Source organism: Pygocentrus nattereri, chromosome 1 (genome assembly GCF_015220715.1).
Source record: "Pygocentrus nattereri isolate fPygNat1 chromosome 1, fPygNat1.pri, whole genome shotgun sequence".
Taxonomy (NCBI): Eukaryota; Metazoa; Chordata; class Actinopteri; order Characiformes; family Serrasalmidae; genus Pygocentrus; species Pygocentrus nattereri.
The window spans coordinates 45,005,925-45,021,808 of NC_051211.1; the positions used below are offsets into that span (position 1 = coordinate 45,005,925).

The 15,884-nt window shown below is 41.7% G+C and overlaps 1 long non-coding RNA gene across 1 annotated transcript; it reads left to right on the forward strand.

Moving 5' to 3' along the window:
• The first annotated feature begins 7,948 nt into the window (after positions 1-7,948).
• Positions 7,949-11,454, forward strand: LOC119263792. The gene is made up of 3 exons (XR_005130523.1): positions 7,949-8,073; positions 9,961-10,269; positions 11,404-11,454. It is a non-coding gene; the product is annotated as an uncharacterized LOC119263792 (long non-coding RNA).
• The last annotated feature ends 4,430 nt before the right edge of the window (positions 11,455-15,884 follow it).

The window sequence follows — 15,884 nt, forward strand, 5'->3', positions numbered from 1 at the left end:
TAAGAATCTGTTTGGCAGCTGAAGCTGTTCATCCTTTGAAGTTCTTGGTTTAGTGGAGGAGCAGGAAGCCACGTATCAGCAGGTGTGTGTAGAGGAGCAGGAGAGAGAGAGAGAGCTGGGATGTGGTGAGGAGGGAGAGAGGAGAGTCTAATTGAGTGATCTTTATTTTGTCATTCCTCAACTCTTATACACTGGAACTTCTTGAGTTCCATGGTGCAACACGAACAGCAGAACATTACACAGAACTACATGCAGTGCAGATATACGGGAGGACAGTGAAACACCTACAGAATATACAATAAATACACCAGATACATCAAACATACAGGACAACAAATCCATGTGTATGTGTGTGTTTGGGGCGGTGGGTAGCACTGTCGCCTCACAGCGAGGAGGGCCTGGGTTCGATTCCCCGGCCGGGTGACCAGGGTCCTCTCTGTGTGGAGTTTGCATGTTCTCCCCGTGTCTGTGTGGGTTTCCTCCGGGTTCTCCGGTTTCCTCCCACAGTCCAAAGACATGCAGTCAGGCCAATTGGACATGCTAAATTGCCCCTAGGTGTGAGTGTGTGAGTGACTGTCTGTGTCTGTGTGTCTGCCCTGTGATGGACTGGCGACCTGTCCAGGGTGTATCGTGCCTTTCGCCCGAAGACTGCTGGGATAGCCGCGACCCTGACGGAGAAGCGGCTTGGAAAATGGATGGATGGATGTGTGTGTTTGTGAGTATCAATGTATGTGTACATGCATATTTGTGGGTGAGTAGGTTATCTATGTCTGTGTGTGTGTGAGACAGTGAGAGAGAGTAGGTTATCAGTTTTTGTGTGCGTATGTGAGAGAGAGAGGGGGGTGTGTCTGTGAAAGAGTAGCTTATCAGTGTGTATGTGTGTGTGAGAGAGAGTGTGTGTGTGTCTGTGTGTGTGAATGTGAGTAGGTTATTTGTTTGTGTGTGTGTGTGTGTGTGTATGAGAGAGAGAGAGAGAGAGAGGAAAGTGTGTGTGTGTGAGAGAGAGTATCAGTGTGCATGTCTTTGAGAAAGAGTGTGTGCGTCTGTGTGTGTGAATGTGAGTAGGTTACTTGTTTGTGTGTGTGTGTGTGAGAGGTTATTTGTGTGTGTGTGTGTGTGTGAGAGGTTATTTGTGTGTGCGTGTGTGTGTGTGTGTGTTTGAGTGTGTGTTTAGATGTGTGTGTGTGTGTGTGTGTGTGTGTCTGTGTGTGTGTGTGTGTGTGTGTGTGTGTGTGTGTGAGCTGGTTATCAGTGTGTGGATCAGCTCTCTGCAGGTGCAGCATTAATGCTGTATTACACTGGAGTGTTTCCTCTCTCTGAAGTCAGTCTCCTGTATGTTGATGTGTTTCTCACCACACTGCTGCGAGCGTCTCTCCTCACACACACTCCTCTAGAGATGGAGGTGGAGTTCTGTTCATCAGCGCTGACGCTCTTTTGATAAATATGGAGAAAGAAAAAAACGCCTCCTCTGATTTGTCTCTGAAAATGTTTGATGATTTCCTCTCCTCTTTCTAATAAGGTCATAGTGAGTGTGATTGGCAGCTGTGGGGAGCCTCTCTCTCTCTCTCTCTCTCTCTCTCTCTCTCTCTCTCCCTCTCCCTCTCTCCCTGTCTCTCTCTCTGTCTCTCTCTTAGTTTCTTCAGTCTCTCTGGGGGAGTGGAGGTGAAGCTTGTTCTGCTGCTGAGTTCAACAGACTGTGTGCAGGTCAGAGGGAGATGGACAGCTGTGTGGCTCTCATTTTTCTGTCCATGATCCCACTCACCACAGCTGGTAAGCAATAATTGTCAACAAATGGAAAAATAGAAGCAATAAATAAAACTCTTAAATACACAGAATATTAATAAATACTACTCAGAGTATTAAGAACTACAAACAAGTAATTTTTTAGATTAGAATAATATTATTGTAAATGATTAATCAATATTTCCTCGGCAGTAAATTATCTCTGTAGTAGTACTAAACTAGCAGCTGAGCATATGTGACCATAAACAACTTTTACTCCCTCTGGTATTTACATTTATTTGTTTTTTTTCTGTCTGTGTTTCTTTCATTCTCTCTCTGATAAACAGAAATAGTAAAGCTTGTTGATGGTGGCCGTCGCTGTGCTGGAAGAGTCGATATGTTGTTCAGGGGACAGTGGCTTACAGTGTGTGATGATTACTGGGATATAAGAGGTGCTGCAGTGGTGTGTAGAGAGCTGGGCTGTGGAGAGGTTTTAGATGTACTGAGTGACGCTCACTTTGGACCAGGACCAGAAAAAATGTGGAACTATGCAAGGGTGTGTAACGGATCAGAGTCTACAGTGACCCAATGTGGAGGCAGAGATTTTCAAGAGCAACAGCGTGTCTGTGATACTACTGAAGGTGCTGGAATGATCTGTTCAGGTAAACTGCAATAATTCTCACATTGAAATTTAATTAATCTTTTTTCATTTGTCTTTTTTTTATTATCAAGCATCTGCATTATTTAAATCTTGGTAACACTACAATGTGGGTCCATACACAAACAAATCAAGAATTAATATAATTTTATTTTTAATGAATAAAATGTTATGCTTTGTAACTAATTAAAAAATAGAAGTGATTACTTGTTCTCCCATTAGTAACAATGGAAAAAGGACAGTTTCAGAATTAGCGGTTCATGTGGAGTTGAAAATAATTCACAGGAGCATGTCATAAGATTGTGTGCTTTCCAATTTGGTGTTTTCCAAAAGATTCACAGCTAATTAATAATTAACTTCATCTTAGTAATGTTTGTTAATTAGCAGGTGTTTCCAAAAAAATGTTCCTAACTGATGAACTATGTGAACTTTTTTTGTAAATGAATTACTAACACACCTACTTGTCATCAGCGCTTTTCTCAGTCATTTTATATCACTGGGGTGGAACCTAAAGCAGCGGTAAACCAATGAGAGCAAAGAAGAATAATAAATCACTCCTGTGATGGAATCAAATCATAGAGCAGAGGAAAACCTTCACTAAACACACAGCAAATGGATGAGAGAATGAACTGAAAGAAAAAAAATCCATCCATCCATCCATCGATTTTCTAATCCGCTTCCCCGTCAGGGTCGCGGGGGGTGCTGGACCCTATCCCAGCAGTCTTTGGGCGGAAGGCTGAAAGAAAATGAAAAAGCAAATAATTGACTTGGGGTGCGTTTCCCAAAAGCTTCACTGAGCAACTACCATAGTTACATCATAGAGAGACTATAACTTTGAGCACTCTCTGTCCACTGTTACCACTATGGTTGCTCAGTGATGCGTAATTGCAATTATGTGAGGAATTTGACAGTGCTGAGGTGCAAGGACTGCCATTTTCACCATCTCTCGTGTGTATTCAGTTTCGCTGATTTCATAGATATAGAACATAATGCTAAATGTCATTCAAAGATTGGAATAATTGCAGTAGGAGACCCCAGCTCACCAGTTCACCAAAAACCAATACATGAAAGCTCTTAAGAAAAAGAATAAGAACGTGTATCTCTTGTTTTGCACATGGGACCAAAATTAATTTAATATGCTTGTGATTACAATTTGACCATTTACACATAATGGTCCTCCATGGATCACCACCTTATCGTGGTGGAGAGGTTCGTGTGCTTGAAGGACCCTATGAGCTATGTTGTCTGGAGCAAAAGCTCCTGGTAGGGTCTCCCATGGCAAACTGGTCCTAGGTGACAGGCCAGACAAAGTGTGATCCATAACCACCCCTATGAGGACAACAAAGCAGGACTTGTGTACCCTGCCCAGATCAGGGTTACCGGGGCCCCACCCTGGAGCCAGGCCTGGGGGAGGAGCTCGCCAGCGAGCGTCTGGTGGCCGGGCATTCACTCATGGTGCCCGACTCGGCGCCTGTATGTTGGGATTTTCCCCGGTGGACGAGAGGGTAGCTTCCCTACGCCTTCGGGTTGGAAGGTCCTTGGAAGGGGTGCTTGAAAGTGCTCCTCCTGGAGACTCGATTGTCCTACTGGGGGACTTCAACGCTCACGTGGGCAACGACAGTAAGACCTAGAGGGGTGTGATTGGGAGGAATGGCCTCTCTGATCTGAACCCGAGTGGTGTTCAGTTTTTGGACTTATTTACAGTTTATGGACAGTTTGTCCATAACGAACACCATGTTTGAACACAAGGATGTCCATAAGTGCACATGGCACCAGGACACCCTAGGCCGCAGTTCAATGATTGACTTTGTAGTCGTGTCAGCGGACTTGCGGCCATGTGTACTGGACACTCGGGTAAAGAGAGGAGCTGAGCTGTCAACTGATCACCGCCTGGTGGTGAGTTGGATCAGGTGGTGGGGGAAGATGCCAGTCAGACCAGGCAAACCCAAACGTATAATGAGGGTTTGCTGGGAACGTCTGGCAGAAGAACCTGTCAGATTGATCTTCAACTCACACCTCCGTCAGAACTTTGACCAGATATGGAGGCTGGACTCTCCCTTAGAGATAGGGTGAGAAGTTCGGGCATCCGGGAGGGACTCGGAGTAGAGCCGCTGCATCTTCACGTCAAGAGGAGCCAGTTGAGGTGGTTCGGGCATCTTGTTAGGATGCCTCCTGGACGCCTCCCTTGGGAGGTGTCACAGGCAAGTCCACCGGGGAGGAGACCCCGGGGAAGACCCAGGACACGCTGGCGTGACTATATCGCCCAGCTGGCCTGGGAGCGCCTCGGAATCCCTCCCAGGGTGCTAGTGGAAGTGGCTGGGGAAAGGGAGGTCTGGGCTTCATTGCTCAGGATGCTGCCCCCGCGAACGGAACCCCGGAGAAGCGGAAGATGATGGATGGATGGATGGACACATAATGGTGCCATGTTGAATAACTTCAAATATCTTGGGTCAACCATCCAGAGCAATGGACAGTGTAGAAAAGAGGTGAAGAAGAGGGTGCAGGCAGGATGGAGTGGGTGGAGACGGATGTCAGGGCTGATGTGTGACAGAAGGATAGCAGCAAGAGTGAAAGGGAAGGTTTACAAGACAGTAGTGCGTCCTGCTATGATGTATGGTTTGGAGACTGTGGCTCTGTCTAAAAGACAGGAGGCTGAGCTGGAGGTGGCGGAGATGAAGATGCTGACATTTTCGTTGGGAGTGACAAGGCTGGACAAGATTAGAAATGAGCAGATCAGAGGGACAGTGAAGGTGGAGCAGTTTGAAGATAAAGCCAGAGAGGCCATGTTGAGATGGTTTGGACATGTGTTGAGGAGGAATAGTGGATATATCGGGCAAAGAATGTTGGAGATGGAGCTGCTGGGTAGAAGGAGAAGAGGTAGACCTCAGAGAAGGTTTATGGATGTAGTGAAGGTGGACATGCAGATGGTTGGTGTGAAAGTAGAGGAGGCAATGGATAGGGCAAGATGGAGGCAGATGATCCGCTGTGGTGACCCCTAAAGGGAGCAGCCGAAAGAAGAAGAAGAAGAAAGAAGGTGCCATGTTGAATAACCATTCATAGTCATGCTGTGCTCCTTCATGCTTAAAACAAACCGTTTGCATAGACTTCTTTAGTGGGACAAGGCTGCTAAAATCTCAAACAAAAATGAAGTTGGCAGCCCTGCTGTTTCCATCGAGATTAGCATTAGTCTAGGTGGTTTTCTGTAGTGTGTGTTAGTTTTAATGAGTGAAGTAATCTAGTAAGTAAGTAACAAAGTAAAATTTATTTATACAGCACTTTTCACAGAGGTTACAAAGTGCTTTACAAAAACAAAAACACAGTGATAAACAAAGGACAAACACAAAAAACAAATAGACATAGGATAGAAACCTACTACAGACCAATTACCTAAATGCCTGTTTAAAAAGATAAATCTTTAGCCCTTTTTTAAAAGAATCAATAGCACCGGCAGACCTTAAAAGAGCAGGCAGAGCATTCCATAATCTAGATGCTATAGCCTCAAATGTTCAATCACCACGAGTCTTTAAGTGAGTATGTGGCACAGACAATAATCTTAGATTATTAGACCTGAGAGAGCGAGCTGATAAATGTGGGTGAAGTAAATGCAGTGCTCTGTAAGTGAGAGTAAGAATTTTAAACTGGATCCTATATGCAACAGGAAGCCAATGAAGACATTTTAGTAAGGGGGTTATGTGGGACCTTCTATTTGACCTTATAAGTATTCTTGCAGCAGCATTCTGAATAGCCTGCAAGCGATCAAGAGCAAGCATACTCAGCGATGAGACAAGAGCATTACAATAGTCTATACGAGATGAAATAAAGGCATTTCTAGCTTATCTACCTCACAAATGTGGTTAAAGCAAATCTATCTGACAAATGTGTTTTCATTTGCATTTGGCAGATGTTTATTTGTTATTTGGTATCATCTGATTGTTGTATACATAATACCTTTGGTTACAAACTTGGTTGTTTGGTCCTACTTATTAGCTTCTACCTAAAAGCATTTTTCAGAGCTGCTGTTAAAGATGCTATGGTCTTTATTATAAACAACCTTCTGTATAATTTGAACAAATAAGTTTGTTTACAGTTGACTGTGGCAAGCAAATGTGCAACAGTGACGTAATCTAGTCATCCAGTTTTATTCATGTAGCTGCAATGTGGCATGGTCGAGGTAGCTGGCCCGAAGCGGCCAGTCCAGGCTGCATCCTAGTTATAATGTTGGATCACCCAAACCGCCAACCTAAGAAGCCTCTGAGCAACTGTTGGAAAACCACTCTTGGTCACTATCTCTGTGGTTATTCTGGCGAACTTCTCAGCCAGCAGGGGAACATTAAAACATACACACAAACAACACAAAACCAATGAAAAACCAATGCAAAGTGGCAGCCACATTGCTCCAGCATCCTTTTAGTGTAGCACGCATGCACACAAGCAGAAACACACAGTCTCTCTATATACTCACTCACATGGTATGCATCCCCTCCTCTTCCCAGAGTCTTTCATTCTGTCCTGTCAGTAGATGGAAAAATTCTTCAGAGTGATGGCACAACCTGGCTCCAAGGCTCCAGCCACGTCTTAAGGAACCCCAGATAACAGTTCCTAATGTCCTGTCGATGATTAATCTGTGCATGCAGCTCATCTGCCACTGCCAAGTGTGATGTGATTGGTGATTTATTTAACTCTCAAATCCATTATTTTTCAAAAGCATCCACACTTTGAAATGTGTGTTACTGCTAAGAACAGCATATAAGTCCATGTTTCCTTTTCTTTATCTAAATATTAAATTTTTTCACATTTGATACTCTCATTTATCACATTTGATAAGTATGTGACATGAATTCTGTGTAATAGAAGTGTAGAAAGTATAGTACAAACTAATGACAAACACTTGGGATTTGATTCTGTGCAGTGCTTGATATGTTTCAGACTCAGTACTGTGTCCACTATTTTGTCAGTTATGTCTCCTGCAACTGCTTTATGAATAAGAGAAGTGTGGAAAAATATATTACAGCTGCTCAGGTCGGCTAGAGTTAAGGGTACCTTAATTCCTATATTTAGCATCATCTACTACACAGACAGTGTTACTGTAGCTTTAATGAATGTTAGTCTCAGCCTCAGATGGAGGGATAGACAGGAGTCTACACAATATCTTGTGGTGTAAGTTAATGTATTGCATTGAAAGGTCTGTTATTTTTTTTAAACCCACATCTAAGTCTGTGCTAAACCATTATATATGTCATACCATTACTTGCAGTAACTATGGGGTGGAGGGGTATTGTATGGCCTACCTTTAATAAAAGAAATCTATGAAATCTATGAAAAAGTGTAAATTAACACATTCATATCAGTAATAAAAGAATGTTTTGTGTTCTCTGTTTTTCTCATTTTAGAAGTCAGGCTGGTTGGTGGTTCTCGCTGCTCTGGGAGAGTGGAGGTGCTTCATGGAGAGACCTGGTCCACAGTGTGTGATACTGACTTTGACCAGCAGGATGCAGAGGTTGTGTGTCGAGAGCTGGGCTGTGGGCTTCCTGTGGAGGTGATGGGAGCAGCTGCTTTTGGCAGAGGGGAGGGTCAGGTGTGGTCAGAGGAGCTTCAGTGTAGAGGCAACGAGTCTCAGATTCACTTCTGTTCAACATCATCTTCACTCAAACACAACTGCTCCCATGACAGCGATGTGGGTGTGGTGTGTGCTGGTGAGCACTGAATCTACTTGTGAGCTCTCAGAATCGAAACTAAAGGTCTTAATTGTATTTTTCCTCTGTGGTTAAACATTACATTTAACTCCCTAAGTTAATTAGAGGGAAGAAGCCCCCAGGGTAAGATGCTACCCTCCTTATTTTCTCTTCTGAAGGGGCAAATCTGTTCTTAACCAAGCATGCCTATAATCTCATTCATTCTTTCAGAATTTCATCCGAATCCCTGCATTTATGTCATGTATTACTTTGGGTACTTTTTAGACTCAGCCCAAGTCTCACTGACTAAGTTGTTTATTGTTATTGTTGTTATTATTATTATTATTATTATTATTATTATTATTATTATTATTATTATTATTATTATTATTATTATTAATAATAAACACAACCCTATCTGGACTAAGCGGTTAATGATTATGGTGATGATGATGATGATGAAGAAGGCTAATTAATAAACAATTCTGACATTTAGCTATTTTAGTTTTATTCACCATTTGTCAAGAGTTATGAACACATAAATTGACAGAGGCCTAATAGAAGAATATTTTAAAAATGTAAAGACTAGAAATGGTTTGACATGACAATGAGATGGAGGCCTATAAAAGCGGACTTTTTTGTGCTCGATAAACACAATCAACTACTGTTCCAGACTGTGTATAGGTTTGTTGTCGTCATCATCCCCCTTCGGCGGGATGATTCACCTAGTGCCCCAGAGTAATAGGACTCATGGCTACTTCACTGGTGCTCTCTGGTGCACTGGCAGCAAGTCAGGGAACTCAGAGTCTGGCAGGTCAGGAAAGAGGTTTTGGAGCCCATCCCAGCAGTCCCTGGGTGGAAGGCAGGACACAACCTGGACAGGCCACCAGTCCATTGCAGGGCAGACAGACAGACACAGACAGTCACTCACACACTCACACCTAGGGGCAATGTAGCATGTCCAATCGACCTGACTGCATGTCTTTGGACTGCGGGGGGAAACTGGTGAACCCAGAGGCAACCCACGCCTGGTCGGGGAACCGAACCCAGGCCCTCCTTGCTGTGAGGCGACAGCGCTACCCACCACGCCACCGTGCCGCCCTTAATATATCATAACATTTGAATCAATGTTACTAAATAATTCACAAAAAATAGGACAAATATTAGATGGTTCTTTAATTAATTAATTTAACTATCACTTAGCCATTAACTAAAGTCTCATGTTAACATTTAGGAATGGTTGAAATATTATTGGTGAACAAATGAAACACTTGATACAGATATGTATAATTCAGTGTTGCCAACACTGCTCCTGGAATTTTCCTGCTCTATATGTTTAGGTGTTTAGTGTTCCAGATATTCAGGGCTGGACTGAAACTTGCACCTACTGGCAGTGTTCTTTTTTGGAGCGATACTATGGAAACCCACTCTTGGTTGTCTGGTTGTTTTGCATTCTTGCAAAGTTACTGTTAACCTGCGAAAGTAGTTTAAGCTAACGGCTCCAAAATGAAACACAGATGAACCCACTCAGATTTGTCTTTATTCTCTAAACTAATGCTTATGATGTCAGTTAGCCAGATGAACTTGCTTGATTGTGTATGAAGTTGTTTAGACTTTCTCGCCAAGCTTGGACTAGCTTCCAGTGCTGATGTTTAGTGGTGTGGCCGCTGAGCCACACTCTCATTAAACCACAGTGGCACTGACTCAACAGGGGAAGGAGCAAAGAGTTCCCTTTCTCTCTTCTGTCTTGCCCTTAACTGCAGTCAGCTGACACTGGTTTGTCATTGGCAGTGCGGGTTCCCCACTTACTGTGGGTGTAGTCTGCTCTTAATGCGAAATACTAGACATTTACAGATCACAACAAACATGAGCAACAAAGTTATTTCTTTCTATCCCTCTGTTGTACAGAAAGTGTGAGGTTGGTGGATGGTGGCCGTCGCTGCACTGGGAGAGTGGAGGTTCTTCATAGAGGACAGTGGGGAACAGTGTGTGACGATGGCTGGGATATGAGAGATGCTGCAGTGGTGTGTAGAGAGCTGCGCTGTGGAGAGGCTGTAGATGCACTGAGTGATGCTCACTTTGGATCAGGATCAGGCTTAATCTGGATGAATAATGTGGCCTGTAGTGGATCAGAGTCCACACTGAAGAACTGTAAATCACCAGGATGGGGTAAACATAACTGTGATCATTCTAAAGATGCTGGAGTCGTCTGTTCAGGTATGCTCCTGTATTTTCATAACTTTTTAATTGTGTTATAAGGTATTAATCATTTCTCATAAGACGATAACTAATCCAACAGGGCAAAATAGTCTCTAAATGAGGTGTACTTGATAGTCAACTCAGAGATAACATTCATAACAATGATATATTGTTAATATTATATAATTAATTAATAATAGTTAATAATTAGTTAATAATTAATAATTGTCTTGTTATCTAAAGAAAACTTGAGTTCTGTCTTAGCTGTTAGAAATTCTATAATACAACATATGAACACAAGGGTACAAAGAGTTTAAATATGTAAAAATGCTTAAATGAAAGATAGAGAAAGAGAAAGGAAAGAGTGTAGAAAAAGAGAACAGTGTATACAGTGATATAAACAAGCTGAAGCAAGGTAATCTGAGGAACTGAAGAGAGATAGATAAAATCAAATATGCAGTATCATTAAGCTGCCTAAGAGAAAACCAAGAATAGGAAAAAATAACACCTTGTAAATGTAAAATCATAAACAACAATGACAAACCTATATATCTGGAATTTACACCAAATTAAATTCTTCATAGTTTATAGATTGAGACTTGCCATTATTCTACTATTGGAAGAGAAGTGGAGAGAAATTTATATTATCACTGAAAAATTTGTCCTTGGGTTCAGTTACTTTGGCCCTGCTGGGCCCGGCCTCCACTTTGTAATACTGGACAAAAAATCTACATTATGCCCATATCATACAACTGATGTGTCCCACAACTTTGAAGATCATTCCAATGTCTCTGGCTTTTAAATCGAGACAAAACATGCCATGTTCTGTATAAAACTTACACACTTAAGAGAAAAGACCCCCTTTTAGAGTGCTTTTAAAGGAAGTCTGGTCTTGCCCATAGGAAGGTTTCCATGTCCTCCTTATCCCTGGGGAAACCATGGTCACCTGGTTGTTGGGGGTCCAAGGCTGGAATCCAGACATAATCAGAAAGATGTTTTGTGGTTCCTACAGTGGTCATACTTTTTGGAAAACACAGTATATATTTAAACAAATATTATGAATTTTTTTGTGCATTTTAATTAAAATACATCTTGATTACCACTTTCTCCATCTTGAAACTATTAGTACTCTGTTCTCTCATAACATTTCAGGAGTCAGGCTGGTTGGTGGTTCTCACTGCTCTGGGAGAGTGGAAGTGCTTCATGGAGAGACCTGGTCCACAGTGTGTGATGCTGACTTTGACCAGCAGGATGCAGAGGTTGTGTGTCGAGAGCTGGGCTGTGGGCTTCCTGTGGAGGTGCTGGGAGCAGGTGCTTTTGGCAGAGGGGAGGGTAAGGTGTGGTCAGAGGAGCTTCAGTGTAGAGGCAACGAATCTCAGATTTTCTTCTGTCCAACATCATCTTCACTCAAACACAACTGCTCCCATGATAATGATGTGGGTCTGGTGTGTGCTGGTAAGAAATATATCTTTCATACTTGCGCTTGTATTCCTCCAATTCACCCCACATTTGAAACTGAAATTTATTTAGGGGTTTCATTTTCTGTATGCATCTCATTGATTCTGCATTAATATAGCAACTTTATGTATCTCTCTGCCTGTTTTCATATCACTCATTTCTCTTTCATATATAGGCAGTGTGAGGTTGGTGGATGGTGGCAGTCGCTGTGCTGGGAGAGTGGAGGTTCTTCATAGAGGACAGTGGGGAACAGTGTGTGATGATGGCTGGGATATGAGAGATGCTGCAGTGGTGTGTAGAGAGCTGGGCTGTGGAGAAGCTGGTGATGCACTGAGTGATGCTCACTTTGGACCAGGATCAGGACAAATTTGGATGGTTGACGTAGACTGTAGTGGGTCAGAGTCTACATTGAAAAAATGCCACTCAGCACTTTGGGGTAAACAAGCATGTAATCACTCTAATGATGCTGGAGTTTTCTGCTCAGGTAAGAAGAATTATCATCATTTTCACACTCATCAAGCCATTTAGTGGCCCCTAATGCCTTGTGTATGGGAGCATTGTCATCCTGGTGGAGACCACTGCCATCAGGATTTAAATGTTTCTTCATAGGATAAAGGTGATTAGCTTAGTATTGACTTGCAGTGACTCGTCTCTTTGTGGGGACAAGTGGATTCAAGCATCCCTGCAAAATGCCCCCCACAGCATTATAGAATCACCAGATACCCTCACTTAGTGGCATGCACAGACTTTTTGTGAGGAGCACTTCTGGAATAGTACGTAGCAGGACATTTTTGAACTATGAAAATACAGTAATTGACAAAGTTATTGTAATATTATTGTGTTCTTCATGCATATCCTATTTTAATTATGCAACCTTATATTCAAGTATACATTATATATTCATGTGAATTTTTCTTGTTGCAAGAACCAAGTAACAAACCTAACCTGATGATTATTATTATTATTTTTACAAACATTTTTTTTGAATTCTTCAAATATCACACTTGGAAAAATTATTCAAATGGAGCCAAAAAAATTCAGTTTCTCTGCCTGATCAGCACTGTGCAAGATTCAGACTGCACGGTGTCTGTAACCATTGCAACATAACTGATGATAGCAGGCTTTTTTAAACTATTTTTTTATTGTGTTATTTTCTGGCTCAATTACTACTTAAGTGACCAAGCTGCCTGCTCTCCAGTAACAATTTTAAGTATTATTAAGGTTTTATACAGTGGCAAATTAAATATTGAGAGCTTATCAAAAATTGCACCATTCATTCTGAGGTCTGACTATTGAAGAGCAGGGTAACATGGGGCTAATAAAGTATGAAAAGAAACAGATGGACAGTCTGTAATTGTAGAACAATTGGTAATTGATAAGTGGACACTATAAAATAGACAGTGAATGCAGAAACAAGCAGGTGTACTTAATGAAGTGGCTGGTTGGTGTATATATACACAACACCAAAAAGAGGACTGTAGATAAAATGTAGATAAAAACAGTGATTCTACTCTGAGCTAAAGCCCTGGAATAAAACTTATCTGAGATAGACTGAAACAAAGTGTCATCTAACAAATCTATCTTTCAATGTTTTTTTTTTGTCTTTTTAATATTAGTACCTTAACCACCTCTAATTCACATCTCTAACCAGTGGCTCACGATTCACTGAATGGGCTATGAGGAAGCTTAAAATAGTAAAATATTCTCTTTAAAATTTAGAGCAGCATCCCCAGTAAAATCTAAATCCTGTCGTGATAGCTGAGGCAGAGAACCAGTGTATCTGGCACAAGGTATATGCTGTATCAATCTATAAAAAACAGAAAAGAAGAATACATTGCATTCTTTACATTCTCCACATGTAAAGCTTTCACAGTAGGTGAATATAATATACTTTTCATCACTATTAACAGTGCATGGCAGAACATACCAAATTCTCAAGAATAACTTGATAGTATGGCTCAAGGAAATGCAGCTTTGAGCCTAAACAGACAAAGTACACAGCCACAACATATATCATTTTTTTACAATTGCTTAAGCACGGTTTTGAAAACAGGGCTCATTTTGTCCAAACACTACACACAGTTCATACAGCCACATACACAAGCAGCAGAAGACCTCAGATCTTTTGCAAAAGTAAACAATTCAAAACTGTACAATTTATAAATACCCAGTTTTGTGACCGTATGATGCACACATCATTCATACGATTTTATTCTATTTGGATCAGTTACACATTTCTGTGCTTAATATAAAACACCTTTGACATTTCTGCTTTTCTAATGATAAAGTTGCAAAGTTCTTCATGTGAAAGTTTATACAGTCAGTTATACAGTGTGTGAGACTGTCAATGTCCCCCCATAAGGATCACACAGTTCCTCCTATACTGTTGTGTCAGAACAGCGTTTCAGAGCCTCTGCAGTCCCCTCAGATCCTTTCTTAACTGTGAGGGTGACAGCATTTATACACTGGCAGAAGATGAACCAGGTTGTGATCTGACCTTCCAATGGGAGGGAGGGGTGATGAATTATATGCCTTCTTGGCTTTGGCATCAAGCAGATCCAGTATTTTATTGTCTCTTGTTTGACGGGTTTCATACTGTGTGAAGTTTGTCAGAGTACGGGATTGAGAAATGTGTTTAAAGTCAGGCTTTATTTTTAATTACATATTATGTTGCATATTTAATATCACATATTTTTTCATATATACATAATATTTTCAATACTCAAAATCAGTGTAAACTTAGACAGAGCTACATATAATTCACTTTCTAATATTTGTCATATGTAATATAACCGTAGTGAGTGGGATTTGGGTGATTTTGGAGCTGGATCTCTGGCTGATGGATGGTCACAGGTGGATGAAATGACTCTGGATGGTGAAGGCAGAGTCTGATGAGTGATGTGATGTGTGAATCATGTCGCTTTTAGGTGATATTCCAAGTCAAACTACTCACTGATGCTGATGTCACAGCTCAATGATGTCTTCTGAATGTCCTGATGTGTGGATCATGATTGTACTTTGAAACGTTCTGAAGTTATCAAATCAAATCAAATTTATTTGTGTAGAGCTTTTTACACTGGATGTTGTCACAAAGCAGCTTTACAGAATTTCGGAAAAAACAAAGTTTTAACAGGACTGTAAGAATGTACAAAAACCCCCCGGTGGGCAAGCCAAGGGCAACAGTGGCAAGGAACCAGGGAGGTTCCAAACCTTGGGAGGAACCAGGCTCACCAGGGGGGACCCATCCTCCTCTGGTCAAACTACCTACAAGTGATTATACTACAAATATTAATAGCAGTAATATTGGTATTAGGAATAGTTAGGAGTCTATGAGAACATCAGTGTAGGGTGGGCAGCTAGTCCAAGGCAGGTGGTGGCAGCTGGGGCGTGGGCAGCTGGTCTGAAGTGGGTAGCAGGAGGGCTCGGCAGTTGGTCGTCCTTCAGTGTCCAGCCGGACATATAGGTGATTGTATACTCGGAAAGAAAGCAGGGAGATGGAATTAGTTTTATTCTATCTGTTTGTACATAAACAGGGGATGTAAACATTTACAGAGTGTGGCTAATGACTCCGGCAGATCTGATTATGACAGCTTAGCTAAAAGGAGAGAACCAGAAGGACACACAGACACGGCAGCACTCTGAAACAGTTTGGTTTGAGGCTGTGTCTGAGTCCCGAACAGTTTCTGGAAGATCATTCCAGAGTTTGTGGGCTTTATAAGAAAAAGCTCGTCCCCCAGCTGAAACCTTGTGAATTCTGGGGACTATTAATAAGCCAGCACTCTGTGATCTGAGTGGTCATGATGGCTCATAATGAGAAACAAGGTCTTGTAAGTACTCGGGAGACCATGTAGGGCTTTATAAGTCAATAAAAGGATTTTATAATCAATACGGAATTTAATAGGCAGCCAATGAAGTGATGATAGCACTGGACTAATATGATCAAATTTTCTAGTTTTAGTGAGGACCCTGGCTGCGGCGTTTTGGACTAGTTGGAGTTTGTTTAAATTCCTGCTTGTGCATCCTGACAGTAGCGCGTTACAGTAGTCTAGCCTAGAAGTAATAAAAGCGTGTACTAGTGTTTCTGCGTCACGCAGGGATAGAGCATTTCTTATCTTAGCAATGTTGTGAAGATGTAGAAAAGCTGTCCTAGTGATGCTGCCTATGTGTTGATCGAA